The 14,459-nt window shown below is 39.6% G+C and overlaps 1 protein-coding gene across 7 annotated transcripts in view; it reads left to right on the forward strand.

Annotated features, from left to right (window-relative positions):
- Window positions 1–14,459, forward strand: part of EPS8 (epidermal growth factor receptor pathway substrate 8) — a 193,466-nt gene that overhangs the window by 80,243 nt on the left and 98,764 nt on the right. For 2 of the 7 annotated variants that reach the window (XM_032646849.1, XM_032646844.1), the window contains exon 2: window positions 6,485–6,573. The exons of 2 other annotated variants lie outside the window; for them this stretch is intronic. The gene's annotated coding sequence lies outside the window, so the exon portion shown is untranslated. Of the gene's footprint in view, window positions 1–2,479; window positions 2,559–4,184; window positions 4,204–6,484; window positions 6,574–14,459 lie in introns of those variants that run through there. 3 more of the 7 variants (XM_032646845.1, XM_032646846.1, XM_032646848.1) reach the window with 3 other exon arrangements.

The following is a 14,459-nucleotide window of genomic DNA, read 5'->3' on the forward strand; positions in this document are numbered from 1 at the left end:
ACAGTTGCTCCGTGGCATGTGGGATCCTCCTAGATCAGGGCTCGAACCCGTGTCCCCTGCATTAACAGGCAGATTCTCAACCACTGCGCCACCAGGGAAGCCCTGGTAACCTTGTTTTAGCAGAGTATTAAATGTGCCTGTTTACTTGCTATTGGGAAAGTAAATGTCTTAAAAGAATAAATGGGCCTATTTCTAAGCAGCAACAGTTCTGGCATTTAGCAGATCCACGGCCTAAAAGCTTTATCTTCAAAATGACAGGGGCTAGAATTGGAATATCCCATAAGATCCTTTTTGACTGTCAAGTTCAGAGATACACTGATAACATTGGGTTGGAATTTTTGTGATTATATTGTTCATCTTGAAAAAGGGTTTCCCTTCTACTATCAAAGAAAGAGATTACATTAGTACTTTCTGCTGTTCTCCTGGCTGGTTTCAAGGCTTTCTTATTCTTTTCACTTCCTTGACAGCACTGCCCCATATCCTGCCCTTTTTTTTTTCTTCTTCTGTTGTAGTTGGAGTTCCCCAGGATGCAGACTCTGAGGTGGAAATTAGTGTCCTGGAAGTTTCTTAGAAAGTGCTGTTGAGATCAACCACTGTGGAGTGGAAGGAAGAAACCAGCACTGGGCAGAGGGGACGTTAGGCTGCCCTGTGGAGCCTTGTAGTCTTGGTGGAGATCTGAGCCCCTAGAGGCTCTAAAACTGGGATGGTGCTTCACCATTGTCTCCAGCTAGAGAGAGGGGGGCAAGCCTTTATATTCCCCACGTCAGCCAGTCTTTGGATGTGGGCTGCCCTGGGAGGGGAGCGTGAACTTGCAAGGGGAGACTTCAGCCAAGGCCATTCTGAAGAGAGCTGATAGCTGAGGCCCGTATGCTGGCAGTACTACAGCAGCTGGGGAAGAAATCCTTCAGTTGTGAAAGGGGATCTGGGTCGTACATCACAGTTTCCACTCCATCTGTTTTGCAAGGGTGCTGGAGGTTTCCCAATGGCTTGGGAGATGGGTTGGAATTTCCAGGAATGAGGAGTTGTAGGGCAGAGTGGCCAGGAGGTTGAAAAGTGACAGAGAAGAATAATTGGTGTGAGTAGGTTCTGTCAGATCATTGAGTTCTGGCATTGATCAGTGCTTTTCTAAACAAGCTTAAAAATCCTACCTATGTATAGTGATGCTGTTCCCTTTTTTTTTTTTTTTTGCCGTACGCGGGCCTCTCACTGTTGTGGCCTCTCCCGTTGCGGAGCACAGGCGCCGGACGCACAGGCTCAGCGGCCATGGCTCACGGGCCCAGCCATTCCGCGGTACGTGGGATCTTCCGGGACCGGGGCACGAACCCGTGTCCCCTGCATCGGCAGGCGGACTCTCAACCACTGCGCCACCAGGGAAGCTCTAAAGTATTTTTATGTTTGTTTATTTCACATACTCCAGGGATATCACAAGCCCAGGAACCTTTTTTTCTTAATTTCTTAAGCTTGGAGATTCTCATACAAATAAGATTCAGACTTCAGAACTGTTGTGACACAGGCTTAGGGTTTTAATTTCTGGTTGTAAACGTTTCCCCTGCCCTCTCACCCAGATTCTCAGAGACAAGTTCCACTGAAATCTTACTAAGACAGTGGGTGGATTTGTCCTGTCCCCCTCACCAGTTTTTAACTGTGATTGCAGCCCTTTGACGATGGCTCCAGTTTTATGGAAGCACCTCAGAGCCAACTTTATGCCCAACTTGTGTGCCCAAGATCTCTTATTCTGTCCCTATATGGGCATCAGGGTTGCTACACATGGTTGGACAGGTTGGATCCTGTGTTGAAGAAAAGCCGGGCCAGAAATTTAGCCTAACTCTGCTCTCCTGAGAGAGAACTTTCTTCTGATCCCATTCCTTGAAGGGGCATCTCCTTACCAATTTCAATTAGACCTAAGAGCTATAAGAGAATCCAGTGATTCTTCCTTGGCGGCTACAGCGGGCAATATTTGCTTTTGTGCTTACTACCACTTTGGCCATCAGTCCTAGCTTTGGTTTGGCACCAGGGGTTTTTTCTTTACTGCAAGTGGAACTGTGTATTTAATTTTTTAAATGCATTACTCTTTCTCATCTTTTCTGTGTTGTTTATTTATGGTGGAAAGTCTTCTTCATTAGCTCAGTTGACCATATTGTGGCACCTGGAATTCCCACGAGTTACTTATTAACCTCTCTTCCTCAGATATCACCTGTTTAAAATGGGAGTACTAATAGCCCACCTGTATGGCGTTAGTGTAAATTTAGAGCACCTAGTAGTTTCCCCATCAGTATTTGTACCATTTAAAGCTTTACCACTTTAGGGAAGACTTGGAAATGTAGTAGTGGCTGTGTTTACTTACTTAGCAAGAAGAGGAAGTCTTAGTTAATGCCCTGGAGAAACCAGAGAAACTTTGTTCAGTGTAGCACAATGTCGAAACTGAAGCTCCGAGCCCCACCCTTTCTGATGTTGATGTGCCAAAGGTCACTTGGCACTAAGAGTGAACAGAGAGGAATGTCCTCTCAGTATTGCCTGGAGGATCGCTCAGGGGAGCTCTGCCTGGATTGTGAGGGTAGGTAAGTTTGAGTTTGTGAATGTTTTCTTTGCTAAGGAGGGCTCTCAAAGGCGTGATTATCATGGAGTATATTTGTAGACCTTGAAACATGTGGTAATGCTTTTAGTCCCAATAAGCCCTTTGACAATATTGTAAATTCCCATTTGGAATTCCAAGTGGATTCTGAACTTGGTGAAATTGGTACTCCAGGTGCCACAGGGTCCTGCCTCCTGCCTCCTGGCTTCTTGCTTACAGAGATGGGGATATACAGGATTGATTTCCTCCCCTTAGGTCATGATGTTTAAGAGACTAATTCTCCGCCCCCCCACCCCAATTATAGCTAAGAAGAAATCTGTTGACTGTTAACAGTTGGGAAAGCACAGATATATCATGTTTTCTTAAAATTGCTTTAAAATTAATCTGGTATGCAAAATACTGTGATTATCCTATAAATATTAACTACTTTGGATTGTTATACACCGTTAGTTGTACTATGAAAATGTGCTTATTACCAAGTTCAGTTTTCTTCGGTTGTTATTGGCTTTGAGTCCACAGACTTAACACTGCCAAATTTCTGTGTAAACATTTTGCTTGGGACCAAAAATAGTAGTGAATATGTGTATTTAAAGTGTTTTTTTTTAATCCATGTATATTAATGGATCTTGTAAATGTTTAAATAGTCAATTAATGGAATTTTTCAAAAAAACAACTCTTTCCAAAAATCCATAAATTTTTATAAAACTCTTTCATAACACACCATAATTTTATATGTAGGGTGTTTTAAATAAAAAATTTGAGCTTAATGGCAAATATATAATTCTCAATACATAGAGATCTAATTTTGTAGTTCTTATCGATTTGCTTGTTACATTTAACATTCAGGAGGAGACTTTTTGTTCTCTAATAATTAAGTGCAAGTATAAATTAAGACTTATACTACAGAAAAACAAAGGAAAGCTAATACTAGTGTATCACAATGTAGTACATAACAAAAGTAAATAACTGATTACATCACTGTTTTGGTGCTGGTAAATGTAATGCCTTCTTGAGTTCGGGTACCGTGGTTATGGCTGTATTGATCCTTTTGGAAATGGATTCTTGGCTATGTTCATTTTCCTGTAATGTGTCTATTATTTATTGAGACTCTCTACACCATAGGAGGATTATCAATTCACACAAGTTTGAACTACTTATACAAGCATTGTTTGCAGCTTTTTGTCAGCTAAAAAAAAATGAGGTTCCTTGAGATGTTTATGGATTCATTTATTTTTACCCTTGCTACAAAGCTTTTGTCAGCTTTACAGGCCAAAATTCCAAGGCAAATGTCAGAATCACTTTTAGTACAAACCTCATACATACTCTGGGAATCATACTCTGGGAATGGTATGTAAAATATTTTGTCTTTTGACACACTTATTCTCACCTTAAGGAGGATATCCCTGTACCTACTGTACCTAGAGCCTTTTAAAGGAGTTTTTTGGTTTCAGAAGCTAAACTTGGAAACAGTTTCTTCAGTTTAAGTAAACTGCATATAAGAGGAAATGACTCTGGAGAGGATAAGATGTTTAGACTCATTTTCTATGTAAATAATTCTGAAATAAATTGTGTAAAGAGGTCTCCTTTTTGGTTTATTTTTCAGTGAAATCATGGGTCATTAATTCATCAAGGTAGGTATGAAGTTTACTTAAGGGAACTGCCTTGGAGTTTTAAGGGACTCAAAGTCAGCTCATTATATTTTAGATTTTTAAATAATAGCTTAGTTGAATTGCATAAAATTTTTGTGCAGGTGATATAATGAGGTAGATTATCATACATTCTTTTGATCATTTACGCTATAGGATAGTTCTAATTTAATTAAACCATTAAGTATTCTTTAAAACTTTTTTTTATTTTAGAGTTGAGGTTTGTGTATGTTTTTAACTGTTTAATTTGACATGTGGATACCTAAAATGATATTTTCAGCTATATGAAAAATTATACTTCTTATTTTAATTAAAATTTATGAGCTTTGTATACAGAATCTTCTGTATACAATATACTAACTAAGTTTGGGAATTTGACTAGCTGAAACTTGTGGTAGTTTTAATTCTCAATGTATTTTCTAAAATTTTAAAGAAACTTATAAAATATTGTCTCTCTGTACTTGGTAATGTAAAATCTCAGTTGAAATGCGTGTATGTTTCTTAAACTTGCTGTAGATCTCACATGAACATTTGTCCAAGAATGCCTTGCTTTTAGGATCATTGGTATACAGTTTCTTGAATCTTAAAAATACATTGTGTCAGATGTTTAGATGTAACTCAGAACCATATTATTTAACTTCACTATTTATATGATCCTAATGGTCAGATTGAAATATCTGACAATATTATTATTACTGTAGGTTGCATTGCATTCTTCATCTTCCTTTATTGTTTCTAAAAAATACTTTTCCTTTATTTTGTAGGTAATTTTTCTTTTTTTCCCCACTTTTTTATACAATTTGCCAGACCAAATGACACAGTTACTATCCATTAAGTAGAGCCATGAATATCAATCTGGGACACAAAGCCTGGGATTGTAGTTGGGGAAGCCCTCCTGCTGCTCTGGCTTGGTGTCCAAAGACTCTGAATGAAGTCTCTTAACTTATTCAGGATCTCTGAAAGCCCTTTGGGCTCCCCATTGCCCATTCATAGCTGATGTTGCACTCTTCTGGTTAAAAGTTGTCTGTGGCTTTCCCATTTCCCATCATATCAAATTCAAAGTCCGGTACGTAACTTATCACTTGTAGTCATGTATCTTAATTTATGGCCTATACTTCTTTTTTTTTTTTTTTTTTTTTCAATTTCTATTTTTTATTTTGGCCACACCACGCGGCATGCAGGATCTTAGTTCCCTGACCAGGGATCTGTGCCCCCTGCAGTGGAAGCACAGATTCTTAACCACTGGATCGCCAGGGAAGTCCCTGGCCTACACTTCTTGTTCTTTATGCTTTATACCTCCACGTCCTGCTTTTTCCTTCACTCATGCCACAATAAGAAAGTCTCTCCCTCATACTGCAAAATTTACCTCGTCCTTAAGGTCTACTAAACAGGCCCATTAAATTTCTCCTGGTCCCCTCTTCCAACATTGAAACTAATCTGTTTTGTACTTGCTGTATTTTCTTAAGGTGCTTCATGTTATGTCTTGTGTTACCGTTATTTTTACATGTGTTGTAATATTTTACGCCTCCTACGTAGCATAGACTAACTTTGAATGATCTGCTGAGCCGCGTCTCTGTCTCTTACTATGATGGGTTGGATGTGGTTTCATCTTATATCTCCTATGTTTCCATGTATTTAGTAGATGCTCATTGTAAATATTTGGCAACTGAATAAATGTCATGCCATGGCAGTGAGTAATTGACTACCAGGCATTTTATTCCTCTGTTGGAATGGATGTTTGGGGATAGCACATCATCTCCCCAGCAGGGAAAGCTGAAGAAACAATCAAAGATGCAGTTTAAAAATGATTTAGATTATGTGTAGTACTTTAATACTGACAAGGAAAGAACAACTTTTTCTAGGTAAAGCCTTTGGGCTTATAGGAAATTGCAGGGTAACACAGACTTTGGAAATAGTGACTATGGATCTGAGTCAGAGAATGTTTTTCAGGAGTTCACAGTTCGGGGATAAATACAGTCAGTTCTGCTATCATGCTTGTTTTGAAAATGAGAATATATTCCTACATTATTAATATTAGGGAACAATTTGAGTAGAATGTAAATTTCACATTTGTTATGTGTGATTTTATTTTATTTTCCCCTAGTTGGTGAACACAGGCCTTCTCACCTAGCTGAACTGAGCCACATAGGAATAGACAAAATGCACATGTGCACACCTCAGACGCCTTCCAGCTCCCTGACTTCACTGCATATCGTGAATCACAACCACCCGTATCTCATTTTCATAACTTTCCCTCCAATTTCAGATAACCCTTTTTCTACCACTGCACAATAACTCACAAGCTGCAACCCTTGGACACGCAATTCCACAAGCACACTTCAAGTCTTTTGCAAGGTAAGATGCTATATTTACTATAGTTTTTATTTATTTTTTTAACAATTTAACGTATGAAAAACTGTGCTAGGGTCTTTACTAGGCTCTTTTATTTTTTATATGTGTCACTGACAGCTGTTTTTTCCGCTAAGTCCTGGGCTTTTCATGACATGATTTTGCATAGCATCGTGATTTTTCAGGAACATATTATGCCGCATTATAACAGAACTGACTGTACTAATTGATAACACAGAGCGTGTGAACTGACAGTTCTCTTTCTTTCCTTCATTTCTACCCTCCCCTCTCCCCGCTCTTTGAATGGTGAGAGACATTAAAAAAAAAAAAAAAAAAAAAAAAAAAATCCCTGGGCTTCCCTGGTGGCGCAGTGGTTGAGAGTCCGCCTGCCGATGCAGGGGACGCGGGTTCGTGCCCTGGTCCGGGAAGATCCCACATGCCGCGGAGCGGCTGGGCCCGTGAGCCATGGCCGCTGAGCCTGCGCGTCCGGGCCTGTGCTCCGCAACGGGAGAGGCCACAGCGGTGAGAGGCCCGCGTACTGCAAAAAAAAAAAAAAAAAACCAAGATAGAGCTGAAAGCAGAAAAGCAGAAAGCAGAGAGCAGAAAAGCAGAAACACTTACTGTTTATGAGGTTCAGTAGCCTTCACACAGGTTCTTTCACCACAGCTCTGGAAGATGGGAGTCTCCCCATTTTCCCAAATGAGGAAGTGGAAGTTCAGAGAGATGAATACCTCTTCCAAGGTTATATGGTCAATAGATGGCAGAGCCGGGATTTGGTCTCACATCCATTTGTTACAAAATCCCCTTCACGGGCTTCCCTGGTGGCGCAGTGGTTCAGAGCCCGCCTGCCGATGCAGGTGACACGGGTTCGTGCCCCGGTCCGGGAGGATCCCACATGCCGCGGAGCGGCTGGGCCCGTGAGCCATGGCCGCTGAGCCTGTGCGTCCGGAGCCTGTGCTCCACAAACGGGAGAGGCCGTAACAGTGAGAGGCCCGCGTACCGCAAAAAAAACAAAACAAAACAAAAAACCCTGTAAGAGGAACACAGTGCAACAGAGAAAAATGCCAGAGAACTTGTTTAACGAGTGTCGTAGAAAAAGGGCATAAAATTACCTGTGGAATAAATAGATATGCTTAGAAGCATGTAGAGACTGAACCTAAAAGACCAGGGACCAGTGGCTTACCCTTAAATAATAATAATGTTTAACATTTTGTGAGCCTTTACTATGTGCCTGGCACTATGATAAGTGCTTGGCATGGATTAGGGCATGTAATCCTCAGAAAACCCTATAAAGTAGATGTTATTACTGTCCTTATTGTACAGATGAAGAAAGTGAGGCTTACAGGGGTTAGTTAACTTGCCCACGGTCAATAATTCATAAACATAAATGGCAGAGCCAGATCTTGAATCACATCTGACTTCTGAACCGGAGATCTCAGTGGTCTCTTAGAGTACTTTGTAGATTATAAATAAATAACTTCCACATGTATTATTTCCTCTGCCCTCACCTGTGTCTGATTGGCATCACAGGCCGTCTTTTTACCCCTGTGATAGATGAAAAAACAAAGGTACTCAGGCTAAGAAATGCACAGTTTGTCAGAGGCAGGACAATAACAACTAGTTCTGACGCCAAATTCAGAGTTTTTTCCATTGGGATTATACGTGAAAAGGGAGAAAAATTGGACAGTTAGAGATCAGGTGAGCTGAACTAGGGAAGAGAAGAAGAAATGATTGTTTTGGAAGTTGAGGGGAAACAAGTGAATTTATAACAATATATCAGAATTGGAAGGACAGAGCCTGATGGAGGATGGGCAGTAGAGGGCCTCTAACTCTATGGTATAAGGAGCCTGATCAGATTCTCATCAAGGAGCTCAGGCTAGCACCAATTTCAACTCAGGATTATAGGGAGAGAAACCCGAGGTCATGAACATAAATTGGTTATGCTGTAAGTCCAGATTAGTAGTAGCCTCAAAAAGAAAAATAAAAAAGAGGAAGAAGAGAGGTGACAATAGAGGAAAGCTTCAAAAAGCTTTATTGGCACTTCTTTTACAACGTGATGTGTCTTTTTAGGTAGTCAGTTACTGTATAGCACCTTGCATATAAACAAGTGTTTAAATAGTGTTTGTTGAACTGAAGGTTTGATAAATAGTTGAGAGAGCAATTTTTCAGTCAAGTGTTAAGAGCCTAATATTATACAGATAAGAGGATAAGGAAGGATTGATTAGCATCTGTGAATTTAAAGCAGGAGGCTAGCAAACTGTGCCCAGTCTGTTTTTCTACAAGCCAAGAATGGTTTTTTACATTTTTAGTAGATTATTAAAAACAAAGAACACTGACAGAGACCATATGTGGCCCACAAACCCCAAATATTTACAACCGGGCTCTTTACAGAAAGTTTGTCAACCCCTGCCCTGAAGTATAGCCCATAAAGCAGAAAAAGTTAGACTTGTTTCCTTTTAGGAAATCAGATTAGGTAATGGAAACTGGTATTATATTTCATAGAGGGCTACATTTTCATACGTGGACCTTTTCTTTTCTTTTTTTTTTTTTTTTTTTTGCGGTACGCGGGCCTCTCACTGTTGGGGCCTCTCCCGTTGCGGAACACAGGCTCCGGACCGCAGGCTCAGTGGCCATGGCTCACGGGACCAGCCGCTCCGCGGCATGTGGGATCTTCCCAGACCGGGACACGAACCCGCGTCCCCTGCATTGGCAGGCAGACTCTCAACCACTGCGCCACCAGGGAAGCCCCAGACCTTTTCTTTTTTCCCCACATGTAGGAAGGAATTGATATTTATTTAGTGTGATATTTTGCTTGGGACTTTGTATACTTTATTTCTCATACCCTTGAAAGATTTTATAACTACTTTACAAATGAGGAAACCAGGCTCATAGAAGCTAAGTAAGCCTCCATATTTATTAACTAGTGGGATTCATATTTGTCTGGGTTTCTCCAGATAAGAATATGGTAGAGAAACTTTATTTGTAAAAATTGAGTATGGTCTATTCAAAATTCTGGCTTGAAAACATCTAGATATCAGATATAGACATTTGTAGTCATTTTAGCCAGTATCTAAAATATTAAAAAAACACAAGTTGTACACACAAAAAATAGAATTGGTTGGAGAATTGTGTAATTTTATTATAAAAATTGCATTTGAGGGAAGGTTTTTGGATAAATTGTATAGAGCTATAGAGAAAATTTAAAGAACAGAAAATTCAAGCCTCATATTAAAAACTTAAAATAATATTCACCTAAAAGAAAGATAAGACTTAAAATATTCTCAATATAAAGTACAAAATAGGAAAGTGTATTCTGCGTCAATAGAGAGTATACCAGGTAGCAGTTTATCTTTGCAAAACAGATTATTAAACAAATATTGGCTCATATGTCTAATTGTAAAGTTTTATGAAGAAAATTTCAGGGTGCAATGAAAACATGCAATGAGGGATCTAATACAGATTGGAGGGGTCAAAGGAATAGTTCCCCAGGAGGTCATTTAAACTGAGATACAGGATTTAGGCAGCCAAAGACAAAGAGGATAATTATTCCAGACAGAGTGTGATAGGCCTTGAGGATGGAAAGAGCTTGGCTTATTCAAGGGATGATCACAGAAGGCCATTGTATCTCCTAATGACTCTGAGAAGAGGAATTATATCTGTTTGTTCATCATTGTCTATCCAGCCTCAGACGTACCTGCTGGCACACAGCAAGCTCTCACCAAGATTTACTGAATGAACAAAGACTGAATAGACATTTCGCTGGGAAATTCATGATATAATTTTGAGCACAGGGATTGCCTGGGTGAAGCCTACTCCCCTCCTCTCTGAAGCTCACCTAATTACGTTAAACTTCTCAGATTGTTGGTAATCCCAGGTTACTCTAGGCCACTGGCAGCCCAGCTTTCCCAAGCCTTCCTAACAGCTGTCAACGTATCTGAATGGAGCTCGACCTGGAGAAAATCCGAACAGAAAAGGCAGGAAAAAGGAATGTAGACCGCTTCAGCTGCATCTGATCCTGAGGAGGAAAAGTGAATTGGCATTATTACAATGCCAGGACTGAATCTGAGATAGAATGAATACAGCTACTTTTCTAAAAATAACTAGCTGAGTGGCGAGGGTGTTCTGTACTAGAACACATGATCACAGGTTCTCTGAGTGGTCACTGGGTGACCAAGTAACACATGATAATCGGGCTTAGAGGTTTGATTAAGAAGTTAAATACTGAAATGCTTCCTATTTGTGGAGCTTGATTCTTCAAAATCAAATCTGAGCTCCTAAATTGAGATAATTTCACTTACAGGTTGGATGCATTGAGGAATTTATAAAGTAGAAAGAGAAGGAGAGAGAGTTGCATATTTCCCAAGTGGGTGAAATAAAGTTGTAACAGACTTAGAAGGAGTGTTTTACAAGATATTTACCATAAGATGGAGGTGAAATAGGGGTTCACAACAGCTAAGGAAAGAGAAGGTCACTTTAGGTGGGAAAGAGAATGGGAATTGGAGACAGAAGGAAAGAAAATATTTCAGGGTTATCCTGAAATCTTAGTTTTTGAGTTAAAAAAAAGAGCCGTAAGTGGTGAAAACAATACACGTACAGCTGATTATACAAGAATTTAATAATAAACTTGTCTGTGCTTTGCTTAAGCCTAAACTTTAGTGAACTTCAGTTGACAGTATCAAATTTTGGGGGTTTAATGTGAGGTTTGAGGAATTTCATACTGGATGTCAAAAGTCTATTTCCTTACAAAAAGAAATATTGGCTAGCAGGTAAGGTAAATACTTGCTAAGAGCTGTGAGTTTTGTTTTGATCAGTAAGGAAAACAGACACCCCCTGCCCCCTGAAGAATGTTTTTCAAAGGTATGTTAGGAGGGGGATTGGTGGTACTGACTTGTGGAAAACTCTTGGTTGTTTATTTTAAACAGAATGTTTCTTAACTATTAAAATGACTGAGTTAGATATTGTCAGTGTCACTCGGCTTATTTCCAGGGACTAACTCCTGCAGTTAACAGTTGATTTGCCATAAGACATCAAGTTAATGATAACTTTCTTAAAGTTACAGACATGTTTCTTACCCATTTTAAATGAGTCAACTTTTGTTAATATCATTTTGTAATTCCTTTTGATATTTGGTATAGAACTTAATAATGAACTAATTAATTATAAAAGCAAACTCTAAATCTTATCACTTTAAAAGTTTGACCATTGAAGCCATCTTATTGAATATGTATATATTATATATATATTATTTACATATAATATAAATAATATATATATATTTACCCCCTTAGGAATACTGATATATTTTATTTTGTTCAGGGGATGTTCTCCTCAAAATTTGTATGCATGTTAGATTATTTGAATGCTTACTTAAAAGTGAAAAATGCAGAGGAATTAAAAAAAAATTCTTTGAGCCCTTTCATAAGTCAAATGATCCTTTTGTAGAAGAGCATATCTATTCCAAATCATTTGCTATGTTAAAATAATTTTATATATACATTGCCTTAGTTTATCCCATTAGTATACTGTAAGATTGGTATGTAGGGGGTGGGACATAGAGTCCTACTTCATTTGCGTAATGAGAAAATGAGAAAATTAAGGGTCACTGAGAAATGGTGTTTGTAAGAGGGGCTGCCAGGTAAGGTTAGAGCTGGATAAGAAATCAATAGTTGGTGAAACTGGACCAGTTCTCTTTTTTTTCTCCCCCCAACACACAGTTCAATTTATTGCTTTTGTAAATTAAGGATTGTGTTTCTTGATCTTTATTAAAGTAGAATATATGATAATCTAATTTACCTCAAATCGAAATATGTATATATACACATGTGTATATTTAGATGATCATACACACAAAGCACTGTAAGGATGGTTTTAATTCGTGTGTGTGTGTGTGTTTGTCACAGAAATCCCTGATGTCCTGGTGCATCCTCCATTACAGAGGCAGCTGCAGTAATATCTAGCCTTACAGGCCAGGCAGCCATACCTAATGGCCTCACAGACACACAGCGGTTTATTCCTTCCTCATTTACCTTTTTTATTATCGTGGTAAAATATATATAACATACAATTTGCTATTTAAATCATCTGTGGTGTAAATTCACGGGCATCAAGTACCTTCACGTTGTCGTGCACCTGTCACTACCATCCATCTTCAGAACTTTTATATCTTCACAGACGGTTCCATACTCATTAGAGGATAACTGCTCATCACCCCCTGTACCCCGCCAGCCCCTGGCAACTGCCATTCTCCTTTCTATCTCCATGAATTTCACTACTCTAAGTATGTCATATAAGTAGAATCATACAGTATTTGACCTTTGGTGACTGACTTATTTTACTTGGCTTAACGGCTTCAAGCTTCATCCGTTGTTGTAGCATGTATTAGAATTTCCTTCCTTTTAAAGGCTGAATAATATTCCACTGTATATATAGACCACATTTCACTTATCCATTCATCCATCGATGTACACTTGGCTTGCTTTTACGCTTTGGCTGTTGTGAATAATGCCGCTTTGACTGTGAGTGTACAAGTATCTGTTTGAGTTCCTGCTTTCAGTTCTGGGTCTACACCCAAAGGTGGAATTGCTGGAACATATGGTAATTCTGTGTTTAAGTTTTTGAGGAACTGCCATATCGTTTTCCGCAATAGCCACACCATTAAAGGAATGTTTTAAATGAAAAGTAAAAACCAATCTTCAATTCTCTTAAGTCTCTGGATTTTTAAATTTTTTTTTTTGCCATGCTGCATGGCTTATGGGATGTCAGTTCCCCAACCAGGGATTGAACCTGAGCCCACAGTAGTGAAAGCCTGGAATCCTAACCACTAAGTCACCAGGGAACTCTCAGTCTCTGAATTTTTAAAATGAACTTTTCTAAAGTAGGAAGAATATAGCTCCCTTGGGCTTCTTATGTAACTAATAACTCTAGAAAATGTGAGCTGTGTCCTTATAGGCTATTGATAGGCACATTTTAAATTAGTTAAACCGGGGTCCCCAACCCCCCTGTTAGGAACCGGGTCACACAGCAGGAGGTGAGCAGCGGGAAAGTTAGCGGAGATTCATCTGCCACTCCCTGCCGCTCCCCATCGCTCCCCACCACTCCCCACCGCTCCCCATCGCTCCCCATCGCTCCCCATCACTTGCATTACCGCCTGACCATCCCTCCCCCCATCCCCCATCCGTGGAAGAATTAATTGTCTTCCATGAAACCAGTCCCTGGTGCCAGAAAGGTTGGGGACCGCTGAGTTACACTATCTTCCTGCTTCTCCTTGGGGAATTCAGAAGTCTGAAGAAGACATTATGAGAATGACATAGGTGAGTCTTAATTTTTCCAAAAAGAAAAAAAATATATATATATGTGTGTGTGTATATATATATATATAGAGAGAGAGAGAGAGAGAGAGAGAGAGAGAGAGAGAGAGAGCAGAATACAATTGGGGAGATTCCCATAGGAATGAAAGAAACAGATAAAATTATCTCAAAATTAGTTAACCTTGCTTCTTAATCTAGTCTACCCTCCAGAATGCCCCCATAGTGATTTTATTAAAATTAGTAGTAAGACTGTTACCGCCTCCACTGGTTTGCTGCTTCCATAAAGACTGAGTCTAAATTCCTTTACATGATCTACCAGGCCCCTCACAACCTCGTGTTAAGCTCTTCTCTGCCACATCATCTTTCATATACCCTGTATTGCAGCCACACTGAATATCTCACTCTTCCGTAAAAACCATGCCCTTCCACGTATCATGCTTTGCATATGCCTAGAATGTCCTCTCCTACCCGTACGTGTGCTGATTGACACACTCCTGTGTCTTTCAACACCTGGTTCTACTGTCTCCTCCCAGATGACACCTACGGACAGCTGCCTTAGGTTGATGGTTTCACAGTATTGTCCCT

This window comes from Phocoena sinus, chromosome 10 (genome assembly GCF_008692025.1).
Source record: "Phocoena sinus isolate mPhoSin1 chromosome 10, mPhoSin1.pri, whole genome shotgun sequence".
Lineage (NCBI taxonomy): Eukaryota > Metazoa > Chordata > Mammalia > Artiodactyla > Phocoenidae > Phocoena > Phocoena sinus.